At 36.2% G+C, this 15,578-nt stretch overlaps 1 protein-coding gene across 1 annotated transcript in view; it reads left to right on the forward strand.

The window, feature by feature from the left end:
• The first annotated feature begins 227 nt into the window (after positions 1 to 227).
• The window catches only part of sema6dl (sema domain, transmembrane domain (TM), and cytoplasmic domain, (semaphorin) 6D, like), a 73,553-nt gene continuing 58,202 nt past the window's right edge, over positions 228 to 15,578 (forward strand). Inside the window, exon 1 of the mRNA XM_058751657.1 lies at positions 228 to 274. The gene's annotated coding sequence lies outside the window, so the exon portion shown is untranslated. The remainder of the gene's footprint in view (positions 275 to 15,578) is intronic.

Consider the following 15,578-nt stretch of genomic DNA (forward strand, 5'->3'; position numbering starts at 1 on the left):
TGAAAGAAGAAAAAAAAAAAACACACCTGACTGACACTTTTCTGTTATCTGTAAGGCTCGGATAGAGGATGCTGGCATTTCTCTGCTGTGAAATTACAATTATTACCACAGTATCTACTGTAGTTATAGCCTACTGTTTTTCTTCAGATGGACTGTTTGACAGCTCTTGTCTCTTTTCTGGACAGGACTGTGAAAAAGTGACGTTCCTGACAGCGATGTCCTCCTTCATGCCCCACTGAATGAGATGAAATCTCATCTGTTGCTGTTTCTAAAGGTAAGACAGCAGTAAATTCTCTCAAACGCGGATAGACACAATAATGAAACATTCTCCAGAAAAAATACACCCGGAGGAAAATGTTATCGCTCAGCACTGGTATATCATAGCTCATGAGACTAAATGGAGTTCTCATTTATATGTCATTGAGGTATTAAATGAAACTTTGTCTAATATATTTACCCTACAATTCCTTAGGAGAAATAAAAACAGACAGAAATGAGACAAATTGTTGGCATAAAGGTACACTGAGACCATGACAAGCAACCAGGCAGTATCTTGTTTCTTCTACAGCTTTTGCTTTTTCGTATATGTAGATTTGCAAAATCTAATTCAGTTTTTCAATTTATTTTTACAAGTTTTACATAATGAGCTTGTAACTTATCAAACTACTGTTTCAACATTGTTTCCCCAATGCTGGTGATGATCTCGCACCGTGATCTCATCTGGGTCAGAGCCTCATGACATGGATTCATCCTGAAATAATTTTCGGTGATTTTAATGAGAAGCAGTTCTACACCAGATGGGTCACCTGTTCTCTCAACCATAATGATAAACCTATTAAAAATGCATGACTCATAAAAAACTCATCAACCCCACTGTGTCTCTCTGTCCAGCCTCCTTCCCAAAAACCAATATGTTGGCCAGGCAATGGTCAGCTGAGCAACTAGTCAGGAATTACTACTGTATAAAAACTGTAAAATTGCAGGTGGACCTATACAGGTTGGCTTTTTGATGTATATCTGACTCTCACCCTCAGGATCCACGTTCCTGAACAATCTAATCAAGGTCTTTAGGATTACTAAAACAAGGCTACAGGCAGGTGAGTTTGATCAGGGATGGAGCTGAGTTCCCCAGCCTGGTTTAGACCAAACAAATAAACAAACCAAAAGTTCTGCAAATAGGCACCTTTGACATGTTGGTCTACATTGAAATGAGTTGTTTTCAGTGAGAGCACCATCGTGGAGGTCTTCTATGTGCAAACCCTGATCAGAACTGTCAAATGCAGAACAGCAGCGAGCTGTCAGACAGCTGCAGCAGCTTCATATTTAATAACACATCTGCTCCAGAGGACTAGTCGCAATCACGGACACATTTGAGACACTTCACAGGGTGTTGATACTCATCAAGAATGAGCAATTATGGAAAACATTTATCGGTCATCGGCAAACCTCTTGAACAGCCTCTGTAATCTGCTGAGTCTGAAAGTGAGAGTGCTGTATTGACGCTTGGATGGGTTTTATATGCAGTTAGCCCTGCCGAATACAGCTGTCCACTTCCCCACCCACCAGCTCAAATTTGAGATTATATATTCCATTTCTAGCTGCATTAATGATGCCATCATTATAGCCAGTAACTGTGGAGTATTAATGGAGAATTATTGGTTCTCTGAGCAGAACCAAATAGAGTTAGCACAAACCTGCCATAAACCTACTCAGCAGTGAAACCGGACAGCACTTGAAGGTCCTAAAGTTCACTGAAGCAGTGCAGATTGTGGCCAGAGCAGCTAATTTTAACCTTTACTGCCTTTGCGGTCACAAAGTACTGGGCTGCATGCCCTCTTTTGGCTCAAGGTCTCTGATGATGAAATTTTGTGAGCTGTGAGTTTATCTGATATGCTGCCTTGAAGTCCCTCGAAAGTGCATACTAAAGTGATTTTGGCCATAATAATAATAATAATAATAATAATAATGGATATTATTATTCATTTTATTTATTTAGATCTATTAATTTATTAAAAATGCCACTCGTACATACAATAGACTGAATACACCTCTTTTATGAAAAGTATGTTTCAGTTTCTGAATTTAAATCGATTTTTATATTTTATGGGGCTATAATCAGTCATGAATGTTGGGGTGATATAAATATCCTGATGTAAGAATTAAGTTCTTTAAATAAGAACTTTAAGTAGTTTGACATTATCTTGTATTTTTATTTCTTAGGAAACAGAACTCCTTCACTGCTTATTAATATTTAAAAACTCCTGTCCGCCAAAACATGTGATGTAGCCAACATTCAGAAATACGCATAAAAAAATAGGACATTTTGTCATAGAGGACACCTAAAGGCACTTATTGACTTTATGAAGGCTCTATATTGACCTTTGTCATGACAAGGAAAGGCTACATCAGGTTTTAAAATGTCCTTTGTTACAACTCCCAAAAATTATGAATTAATAATGAAATATATCTAATACTTTTTTTTTTTTTTTTTTACCATGAAAAAGGCCCCTTGCCTCCTTAACCATTTAAATTAATAATCTTTATCACTGTTCTTCATCAATAGTTCACAAAACATGTAAAATTGAGTAGTACAGTAAGAATTCCCGATTAAAATTAATTAAAGTGTCCATGATCATTCTTTAGTTGACATGCTGCCAACTCAGAAATTCAGGGCTTAAAGACAATCTCAGTGTTTCATTCATTCATTCATTCATCATTTATTATTTATTTTCCCAAACTAGAAATTATGACTCTAGTGTTCAAGTGCACTCATCTCACAAATAAGATCATTCCATTATGACCTGAAGGCAGCAATACCTCCATCAGTTCTGCAAGGTCTAATCGAAAATGGCAGGTTAGAGAAGATTACAGGGTTCAAAACTGAGCAGTAGTTATGAACTGCCATGTTACTCAGTTGGCTTTTAAGCGGTTTGCTTTAGTTTGACGTTTGGATGGGTCTTAACGGGTGGCTGGCTTTCCCTCTTCTCAGATTCTACGTTTGGTTGAGTAACACGCATGGTTCTTAGTGTATAGAGTAGGAAGCCATAGTCGTGAGGGTCACCAAGGTCAAAAATGCTATTTGGTTTGGAGAACCTTAAAGAAGAACTGTCAGCTGGGTTCATATGGCTGATCAATTCAAGGCATTACAGGATAAAAGTTTGGAGTATCAAACAGTAGCCAGTCATATTGACTATGTTTATGATTTTTGACATTTATGCCTTTTTAGTCTGTGAGTAGTGTGAATAAATTATGACAGAAATCATAAACTACTTCCTAACTGCCTACAATTTATGGAATTCTGTCAGGTAAGATTTAAATAAACAGCAGTGTGGCAAATAGCTGATTGGTAGAAACAGTGAAAGAGATAAAGCTTTGTTTTACAGAGATTTTGTATCCAGAGACACTCAGAGATTACAATCAACTCTACCTCAGAGCCAGATTTACAGTTCTGCTCTTTGGGAAGCGTCCAAACCAGACAACCATATTAAACTTGAAGACAAAAGGACAATAACCTTACAAATCCAATTTACGTTTAAACAAAAACAGTAAACCAGGAAGAGACGTTATCATTTAACCTTTATTTTGTACTCTGTACTCAATTAAACTCAGAGTCCAAGGTTCTCTAGGAGACGTTTGTAAACTTTTATGACCCCTAAATTTCGCCTCACGGTCTATGGCCTTTAGTGAACTCACATTATGCTGCTTACCCATTAAAATTAATTTAGTTTAGCGTGACCGCAGCCCCACAGAGAGCCCTGTGGGTGTGTGAACAGTGAGTGTGTTGGGGTGATCAAGGGTCAGGGGAAATTTCCTGGCTGTGACTGCAGACGGGCCCTCACCGCTGTTCTGAGCACTAAACAGCCCTCAGAATGCTCTTTAGGGTTAGTCACTGGCGTCGTTTCAGCAGCAGGAGAGCTATTAGGACCCTCTTAGGAGGGGGTTTTATACACACACAAATGCTTACCAGTATTGTTATCAGTATTATTAAATATTACTAATAGAAATTATTTAACACAAATATAACAAAATAATAAAAATTAAATAATTGTAAACGTACAATAGATTGAAAATGAAAAATAAAACATTATTTGAAATACATTCTGAAACAAAATGAAATAAAATATATCACAAATATTTTTGTTGTCATTTAAATATTTTCATAGAGGAAGACTCATATGTTTCAGCAGCAGGAAATCTATTGGAACCCTCTGAGGAGGGTGGTTTTACAAACACACTCACACACGCAGACATACAAACACACACACACACACACCAGTATTATAATTGAAAATAAAAACCACTAGGAAGAAAAAACAAAATGATTAAAAAAAGGAAAACTAGAAATAAAATAATTATCCGAAATACTGAAACAATATAAAATATGTTTTTGTAGTCACTGAAAAAGTTTAATTTAATTTAATGTGAACGACTATCATTCAACATGTAATGTGAATGGCAATAGAGTGTACAACAGAATACAAAGTGACTCTTTGATTTGATGGGGGAAGCTTGGCTCATGAATATTAATTATATGAGGTGACATTCACCCTGTAATCCTGACTGATTTGCTCAAAGACAGACATTGGTAAGAAGGCGTTAGTCATGGCAGGATTACCGCTTACTGTTTGTTCAGTCTGTCATCTATGTAACGGCTAGGTTTGGAAGTCGTTATTTTACATAATCAGCTACAAATGGAGAAACAAACTGGGTATTTTCTGAAAGTCTGACATATAGATGTACCAAAGACTCCAATTTTGTTTTTTACTACAACATTTTTACTAGCGCCAACAAAAATATGGTATTTTTAGTCAAATTTTAGTAATAATAATAATAAGTATAGTTGTACATATTTATATTTTCCATTAAATATACAGAAAAGCTATCATTTAACTCTGTGACATGTATGGAAAACAGTGGCTTATGATGCAAAACATTACTGATTTGTATATATATAGATTTTTTTTTAGCTTTTATGTAGCTTAGTGACATATTAAAATCAGCTCCAACCTACCACTATGTTCTACACACCACAGACAATAAAATAAGTTTGCAACACTTAAAATATTTGAACATAATAAACAGATTTAAGATAATACCACTGACAGGGGCCTAAAACTCTCTCACACTGGCCTAAAGACTGTAATGTGTTTTTCAAGTATTATTTTAACTTTGCTTCTGAATGTAATGCACATGAACTGCTATAAAAAAGTGTGATAGATGATTCAATGCAGTCAGGTTTGTTTCATAGGGCAGAGAGCAGAGTCTACATCTGATATAATAAACCTCTCGATTGTACCAGCACAGTTCTTTATGCTTATGTTTGCATGCAATGAGTGAGTCATCTGCTGAGGTGAATCTAAAGTGGTACCCTACTCTGCTGACGCATATGTGTGTGTGTGTGTGTGTGTGCTGAGGTCAAGTGATGTCATACCTTCATTTGAATTATGAAATGGAGGACATGACAAAGGACACAAGTGGACTGACACACCTTCTGTTGTTTGACATATGTTGAGATGTTTTTAAAGCGATTTAACGTCCACGTGGAGAGGTGTGTCTGTACTGATCAAACATGGATAAATGGAGAGTGACACAAACATTGATCCTTTGCTGCTTTGATCAGATCACACTGACAGCACAGATAAATGAGATGAACTTCAGCCTTTGAACTGAACCTCACACATACCCCATCACTAATCACTATACCACACACCAACACACGCCACACACATAAATGTCATTTGTTTCTTTAAAGGCTTCATACCTATCAATGTTTTGTATCATTTTAGGGCGTTTTACCATAGAGCTTTTTGTGCAAAGCGAGTCCTTTTGGCATCTTTGGTTCCTTTAGTTCAGGCATGTCCAATCCTGCTCCTGGAGGGCCACCTTCATGCAGAGTTAAGCTCCAAAACACCTCTGATTTAGCTGTAAGTGAGCGTAGGTGCACTGTCATTTTCTCTGTCCTTAAGACCTGAAAACTTTAGGGCTTTGTCAACACATTTTGGTCTTCACAAACTTTGATTTTCTAGTGATTTTTTTTTTCTTCTTCCTCTTTTCTTTTTATCTGCTGATACATAACACCATCATGGTAACACACATAATTCTAAAATAATAATAAAAGCAATAAACATAAAATGCACTGATAAAAAAAAAAAAAAAAAAAACCTTAAAAAATGTACTTACAATGTAATTATACATCTAAGTACTGAGTAATATCAATTAACTACATGTACTTACTACATGGTTAGAGTTAAGATTAGGGTTTGGCTTAGGGTTACTTGCATGTAATTATGCATCATTTATTGTTATTATAATAGTAAGTGCATGTAACGTGTAACAAGGACACCTTAAAATAAAGTGTTACCAAAAATGGTAACACTTTAGAACAGGGAACACATATTCACTATTAACTAAGAGTTTTCCTAATTTGCTGCTTATTAATAGTTAGTAAGGTAGTTGTTAAGTTTAGGTATAGGGTCGATTTAGGGATCTAAAATATGCTCATGCAGAATGAGGCATTAATATATGCTTTATAAGTACTAATAAGCAGCCAATATGCTAGTAATGTGTATGCTAATAAGCAACTAGTTTATATTGAGAATTGGTCCCTAAAATAAAGTGTTACGAAAAAATGTCTACAGTGTATTCTCAATTCAAATTCAAGACATGAATAGAACATTTAAAAATAAATAAAATAATAAATAAATATTCTGAATGGCAGACCGACATAATGAGCATAATCCATCCTTAATCACTGAAGAAGTACATGTACTTTAGTTTTGACCCTAAAGTACAACCAATTGTTGAAAAAAACAGCTTTATTTTCCCAAAAGTTAACTTATGTTAATCAAGATATATTTCACCAAAAACAGTCAATTTAGTTATTCATTGCCAGATTTCACCCCCTCTATGACCATTTCAATGTAACAGATTTTTACTACTATACCTTCATACTATCTGCAGAGTTGTAGGTGCTACACACAGCCAGGAACAGCACAAGGCTTTACCAAATTTTACCCTGATCACTACCTGACTGTTCCTGGGTGGGCTAAGTTTCTGAAAACTGAATAGAGGTTGTTGATGCATACATTTGGCTGCTTGTGTTCATGTGTTCAAATGTATTAATATTCCTGACAACAGTACATTGCAAGACATTCTGAAATTAGATTTTTTTTTTTTATGGTCTTCTTTTTCATATGAGATGTTTTGAGTTTTGCAAGTATGTCTATACATACTGTACAATGAACTCTTTAATTTCAAAACATAAAGGAAAATCTCTCTCTCTTTCTTTAATCCCAAATCCTTGCCCCTGCCCCTGCAACTGCCCCACACCCACCATCTGTAAATACAAACATCCTGTATCATGTGTCATTCAAGGGCATTATGGGAAAGCTAATTGCATCAGTGTTTCTGTTAGAGCAGGACACAGCGCAGAGCATGTTTTGGCTATGATGACGGATACTGGAGCCCTATGCATGAGCCCCAGTAAAACACAAGCAGAAACAAACTCTCATCCCTCCTTCCTGCCCTCCATCACACTCTCTCTTTACTCTCATCCATCAGTGCTGTGACCTCCTGCTATAAACAACAAAATGCTTTTATCCAATGCTGAATCATCTCAGGCTGTTTAATCACAGAGCAGCTCATTGCTTTTATAAGTGCTGTGGTCAGGCAAAGGGAGAGTGAGAGTTTCCCTTACATAAATGTTTCTGGTTTCTATGTGAGTTTGAGTGTCAGTGTTTGAAACTGTGGTGGACGGCAGAGGTTTGTAGAGTTGATCAGACACAGATAAACATAGGCAGAGCTCACATGAATCAGTCTGTCAGAAAACATTACACAGCCCACTGGAGGACAGCACCATCAGCAGCCCTTCACTAACATTAACACATCTATCAGGCTTCAGCGGCTTCAGGTCCTTGTTAACAATTTTTATTGTTATCTAAAATGTTATTTTTGTGGGCTAAAATTATTTTTGTTAAAGTAAGTAAAACTAATTAAAATGAATGAATTTGAAAATTGAAAAATACAAAATATATTGCAAAAATATACCAATAAAATTGGTAATGATATAATGTATTAACCTTGTTGACATTTTAAAAGTAAACTTCAGGAGGAAATAAAAAAAAAAAACGTTTTTGAAAACTGAGTTTCAAAAGATGGACTTTTGTAAATGGGGAGGAAATTTTAAGTTCTAAGAGTATATTTCCATATGTTTTCCTCTGAAAAGAAAATGTGATTCCTCATGATATGACTCCTTTAAATAGGCTCACTGTGAGAACTAAAATAAGTGAACCTGATTACTTGATGGAAATCATTACTTTGAGGTGATGCGTTTACTCTAATTCTTTGATTATATTCAGCTTGTTCAAGTTTAAAGTGTACTCAACACTCTTTCAAGAGTGGATTCATTTGCTTTAAACCCCAAACCAAAGGGAAAGAAAAAAAGAGAGCGTTAGTGCAGAGGGGGTTGACTGGGGTATTAAATATCTCCTCTGAGGTGTTTTGGACAGTGCAGATTGGTGAGAGAGCTCAGCTTAACTCTTGGCTCCTGCTGAGCTTATTAGACTACAGTCACAGAGTTTTACAGATCCATTTCAGACTCTGACCTACAACTTTCAGAGGTGAAAAGTGGCTAGAAAGATTCTAAAAACAAGCTCTAGAAGGATTTGGCAGTGGACGCCAGAAGAAACACTGGTGGGCCAAAGCACAATGTAAACCTCAAACAATAATAGTGTCCCATGGCAGTAAGCACAGGAACGGAGAAATAAAATTGCTGAAACTTGGTTAAATTTAGTTAGGTTGTTTGCTCTGAACCAAGGAGGTCTGTAATACCTACAGTATCTATTATAAGCTAAAAGTGTTCCCAATCCCATCTCAGCGGCAGTTGTCATGTGACTAATTATTCAAGAGCCGCAGGATAATGATTATCCAAACTGTGATGTTAAAGCCAGAACAGAAGGAACAATAAAAGTCCATTTCATGCTTTTTAGACTCATTCAGACTCTTAATCTACCTAACTCCCTAGACTGATTTACACCAACCAAACAAACTGAACTCTATGTCAAACAGACTTACACCAGGATTTCTAGTGTGAAAGCACCCTGAGTTACCTGTCAGCCCACAATGCATCTTCTATTTAGGTAGAGTCACGCTCGCCTGAAGCGACAAACACTATTTTCAGCCATCATCATTATCTGTTCTGTGATAAATCTGAAGTTTATAGACATACTTCCTATGAGACAGCATGAGTCTTTCCCCTACAACCTCACACCGTGACCAACAACTGCCCTCTACACCAGCTAAAGCCTATCAATTTATCTAGAAGTTAATAAAGGTCTATGCACGTGTGTTTCATAATTTCATCCATACAATCAGCTTAATGGAAGCCATAAGCAGATGGCTTTATTGCTGTTCGTCTCTCAGATATTACCATAAACACTAACTGCTGGCACAGTAATCAGAATTAAAGAGCACTCTCACTTCATATACACACAGACACTCGCGCATGAATGCAAATGCGGGCAACAGTAATGACAGCTTTATATGTTATAGAGAAGTTAACATACTCTAGCCTGAACTGGTGTCACTTTCATAGCGGATTCATTTAGAGAGACAGCGCTGAATGAATCTGCTGAATTAAACGCAAGCCGCTTCATGCTTCTCTATTACGGGATAGAAGTCTGTGCAATTATATCAACCCATCAGATCTGTGTTGATTAACAACTTCTCAGTCTATTCATACACTCGCATAGTTAAATGATTCATATCCGCCCAGGAACATTGTGTTTAAAAGCCTTGTTAGAGTTCTGCTTCTAAAAAAAAGATGTTTATTAATTTCGGATGAGTGACCCTGATTGCTAAAATGTGTGACAAGAACAAATTTTCAATTACGCTAATGTCTGGAGCCAGATCTGGAGTGTATCAAACAGACAACAACGCTGATTTAATTAACGTTTCACAAGCCTGATCACAGATACGGAAAGATTTCCAAGACTTTGTCATGGAAAACACACCTGTTCTGAAGGATGAAATTAATTTTGTCTTGTGTGGCAGTCACCTCTTGACAGAAACATCAATAGTTAGCAATTAAATCAAGTCTATCAAAATCTGTTCCAACAAGCGTCAAATTTGTAATTATTTCGTAAAGATAACTGAAGCTTGTCTTTCTGTTCATTCAGAAACGAGACACACAGTTGCACGTTGTTCGTGCCAAGCTCTCTTTTGTCCATCTGTGGACACACACATATGATCACAGAGACCATTATCCTGTCGTTCTGCTTGTCAAAGGAAACACACTATTATGCTCATACACACACACTTACAGAACTAGAAAGAGAGTTACATAGACCTAAAACAGGTGGACTTTGACTAAGGCTATGTTTTAATGACAACAATGTGCTACAAAATGGAAAAGTTTTTTCCTTTGCATTTTTGAAAAGTTTCATGCAGCCTAAAGACAAAGCAATCCCCATTTACACGGATCAATAAAAACGACTAAAATCACTATTATTCATGCCAGGCCAGTAGCTGGCAATATCACTACAGAAACCTACGCATTCCTATAGACTGAACACATAATTTGCATGCAAATGAAGTCACCATTTTCACAAATTACAATTTTATAGTTCACGCTGAGATAATAATGGTATCATTTTCAAAAACTTGCACTTTGCAACTTCGTAAATGAATGGCCAAAATGCATTTTAAAAAAAGCTTTAATTTTCATATCATGTGGTCTACAAATACTAATAAACGCTAATAAATTTGACTGTTTCACCCTTTATTTATGTATTTTAGTGCAATTAGAGAATTGCATTGTTAGCTTAGCAACATGCTTACATAAACACACACACACATACACATATATATATATATATATATATATATTTCTTGCATAGTGTTCAGAGTTCACACTCTGTGTACACAGGTTTCTCAAATACGCTGATTTTTTGCACTAATTGGATTGTCCAAAATGCGACATTGGTCCAGGCCTTTGTTTCACAGTTGGAAATGAAAAAGACGGAACAGCAACAAAATACCAGATATTTCAAGAAAAACAGATACCCACATTGACAAGCGCATGTCTGTTAAAAAATACACACAACTCTAGTTTCAAAGAGTACAATGATATTTTATTGGCCATAACTTCTGGAAAGAAATAGTATTGGCACTGGACAAAAATTAAACTATCAAATGGAGCATACTTTTAAAGACTACACCATATGCAGCACGCATTCACTAACATGTAAAAAAAAAAAACAAAGACTTGCTGTCGACTGCATTCGAAGGCAGTCAACAGCAAGATTTTAAAACAGAGATACAACTTCAGCAGGGCAAGCCATTGTTAACAATCCAAAGATTCAACCACCCTCATACAATAACATCATTGTGATTAGAGCCTCATTTCACAGGGTCAGTGAGTCAGGTCAAGGTCAGAGGTCAGTGAGTCAGGTGAAATCTGCAGCACCTGCAACTCAGCACAGCACACCACATAACAGAGAGCTGAGATCAGCAAACCATACTCAAACACAGACAAAAAAAAAAAAAACACACCAGCAAATGATAATGCAAAGACGTGTTATCTGTTTTGGTCAAATGTTCAGAAGACTTCGAAGAAATGTCAATTCTGCTTCATGAAAGAGAACAAGACTCCCCCAGTTTTCAAACTGTAACACACACACAAGCCCCACAACGTGTCACACTTATTGTGTACCGGTGTGCTGAGTGTGGTGGCGGAGAAGGGGATTGTGGGTAAACAGCCATATGGTCTTCATGCTGGAGTGCAACCTATGCCTTTATACAGACATACTGCTTCACACCTGAGTCTGTCACTAACCTCTGATAGATTAAAAGCTGGTCAATCTGCTTAGGTCTGATTGGAGATAATCAGAACATGTTTGAGAGGAATGTTTTATGATAACAGTTTATGATTTATGATCTACTGCAGAACTTAAACTGTACAGCATAGAGATTAATCTGATCTTTAGACCCTGCCATTGATAATTTACACTTGAGCCTATCAGCACACCAAGCTCCCAACAGAAAGAGAAATGAGCAGATCACATAGTAGGATAAAAACGTCAAAGTAAAGTGATTGAGAATGAAATCTGATTCACAGCTAGTTCTAACACTGAAATGTTTCTTCATTAAAATTGTAAAATGAGTAGGCTACATATTATAGTGCCTCTAGTCAAACCACTACTTTAATTGTGTTATGATGAGCAATGCCTGGAAATTTAACAGAAGTCGGGTCCCCCAGTAATCAGATATGGACAAATTGGTCATTTGTGATTGAATGTGACGAGACAAGAAACATTAACGTTTTCAGCATATTAACCCTAGGATTAAGAATGAATATGTGCATGATGTGAATTAATTTAATGAACATGGTTACGTGGCTTGCCTTCAAGCCATTTAGAAAAAATTATTTGCAAATAGTTCAAATGCATTAGACTACTCTATAATAAAAATGTTATTTTACTTTTTTTTCTTCTTTTTTTTTTTTTTACTATTATCTTAAATCCCTTTAAATCACTTAATTCCTTTAAATAAAAAGGACAATTAAATTTGTGACCCCTCGCAAAAATAAATAAATACATTTTAAAAAATGTAAATAATAAAAAATATATATACTGTATATGACATGATCACAGCCTTTTTTTTTTTTTTTTCATGAAAGTCACCTGCAAGAGCTGTACCCAAACATTTGGATTCCTCTGCCCATAGCAGCCGCACTTCCATAGTTGTCTAAAAAACAAAGTAAAAAAAAATTAAAATAAACTCATTAAACATACCTGTGGTCCAACAGCATGCGGTAAATATACTTGAGAGAATGCGAGCAGGGATTCACTTATTAATATTAATATAATTTTTACATAATAAGATGTTGGAAATATTCATGTTGCAGCCCTCAAATGATTATATTGCCAAACTGTAGTATTTTTGCAATATAGTTACAGAGGGATTCAGACAAGTGGTTTGATTACAGCTTTGGCACCTACGCTCTATTGCTATGGATCGTGGACATTGTTCTGTGTTCTTATTGGTTGGTTGGCATATGGGATATTTCATGCACTAGAAAACCACACAACATTGCACTGTTGCCAGATAAGGATTACAGAAAATCACCTAAACGCAGATGATTCCAAACTAACTCAACTAAATCCAAATGAACACGCTGTAAACCATAACTGCATATTTTCATGTTTTTCTTAAAACAGTTTGCAAAATCCATAGACATAGACATATTTCCTCACAGTTTTGTCATACACAAAGTGATCTAGAAGTTATCTGGCAACACACATTAAAATGTAACGATGCTTTGAGTGCAATAGTATAAATTTCATCTAAACTAAGGTTCGCTGGCTGTGTTACTAGAAAAAATAGGGGACAGTTAAGCATATTCGATTTTCAAACTCATTTCACTTCCATGGCCTAACAATGCTTGAGTGGTCTGGCTATCCTTAGAATTATCTTATCAACAAAGAAAATGGATCTCTTATGATAACTTCAATGCCCGTGTGTACTAGATTTTTGTAGAAAATCAGCCTATGAATGACTTGTCTGTAGTTGACTTGTCTGCATATTAAACTGAGATAGGAGTATTTTGACGTGATGTTTTATTAACAAATTTCGTGAGGATCGCGTGCAGATAATTAACACAGCCAGTTCATCATCAGTAATCACACCATCTATCCAATCAGCTCGAGAGAGAACCCCTATAAATAATCAAAGCAGTCTTACCTCCATCAGCTCTAGTCCTTCAGCATCCCTCCACCACCCCGACTCCTCACCTTCAGCCTGTACCTACCCCAGCACGGGGGTGGGCTAAATGCAGAGCTCGGACCCCTCTCCCCGGACAGGGGGAGTACCCTGGGCTCGGGAGTAATTACCGAGCTCGGAGCCCTCTCCCTGGACAGCACGCCAAATACGCATAACCTTTACTCAGTTTATTATATGTAAGTGTGAACTCGTGAATTAAGTATTAACTGTTATGAAGCCTGAAGGGAAAGGCTACATTAAACAAAAGAAAAAGAAAAATGTTGATGATTAGTGTTTTGTCTTTACAGACCAACAGCCTAGAAATAAGGCTAAATATATCTCATCCCTTACTTAAGGTCTCTTTTAAATGAACTGAATCTCATTACCAGGGTCAAGGTCCTCTGGCTGACAGTAAACTATAAAGGATCCTGGATCATTCCAATCCTTCAAATCAGGCCAGATTAGAGGTCTGCTTCCTAATGTGTCAAACTGCCCAATTTCAGACCAGACTTGGGTCAGTTTTCCATATATATATATATATATATTAATTATTATTACAAACATGAACCGGGTTTGCTGTTAGTGAAAATATTAATATTTCCAAATATAGAATTCCGTAATATTAACTTTATTTGTTTTGACACTTTTCTTCGTTAGTCATATCCTTATAAAATGTGTCTAGGTGTAACTGTAACTAAATATATAAATATGTCATGAACAATTTCAGACCATTTTCCATCCATTTCCACCTTGCAGCAAAGTTTGTATTATTTCTGGAGCTTGCACCTACACTTTCTCATTTGCACCCACACACTGAACAGAAAAGCTCTGTCCCTTGTCAAACTACTTGGAGAGGAAATAACAAAGATTAAGAGATTTTAAGGTGGGTTTTGTTTTAAATATAAGGTATTACATTTTAATTTCACATTTGATATAAAAAAAGTTAGATGTTCAATGAAAATTCATTATAACTTTCAGTACTTAAAACCTCCCTCCCTGTCCTAAAAAAAGTGTATATTGAAAACTAAACTAAACTAACTAAAAATGTTCATATTAGGTGTGCTTTTATTTGTAGTATTCTCCATTTTATATTCATATTTTAAGGTTAATTCAAAACATGAAATCCATGACAAATTAAGCTTATGCTGACAGAAACAAGAGTAAATCATTAGCATTTGAAGGCATCACATGAAGAGAGAGTGTGTGTGTGTGTGTGTGTGTGTGTGTGTGTGTGAGTCTGTATGTGTCACTGTGTTGGTGTATTTCCTGTGTGAACATATGGCATGTAAGTGCCTGTTCAAATCTCCTACTGAGTCATATAACAGATCTCTCTCTCTCTCTCACCTCACACTCCAAGTCTCTAGTGGACCAGCACATAGTAAAGGCTCCACCTACACTCAACTCAAATGAGATTCACCCTTGCAAAAGTGCTGAGCCGGCAAGAGGCCATGCTCAGGAAACACCACAAGCTTGGCTGCAGATGAGTGGGTGTTTCATCAGAGGGCAACTTAAATAGAACCAATTATTGAACCTTCAGACAAAATCTTAAAAAAAAACCAAAAAAAAAACCTGCACATGTAATTTTTGTTGAGTATCAAATTAGAACCATCAGGCTTTTATGCTCATATTGAATGATATAACTCATATTCGAGGAGTAAATTAAACAACACATTTGCATACAAACACTCCTCAAAAGACTGATGGATCATATTTGATACATTTTAACATGATTTTTTTTTTCTTCTAAAAATTATCTGTATAGCCTAAGTTGCTTCAGCTAAATAAGTGTTCATCTTTAAATATTATTAACAATATAAAAT

Source organism: Onychostoma macrolepis, chromosome 18, assembly GCF_012432095.1.
Source record: "Onychostoma macrolepis isolate SWU-2019 chromosome 18, ASM1243209v1, whole genome shotgun sequence".
Classification (NCBI taxonomy): domain Eukaryota; kingdom Metazoa; phylum Chordata; class Actinopteri; order Cypriniformes; family Cyprinidae; genus Onychostoma; species Onychostoma macrolepis.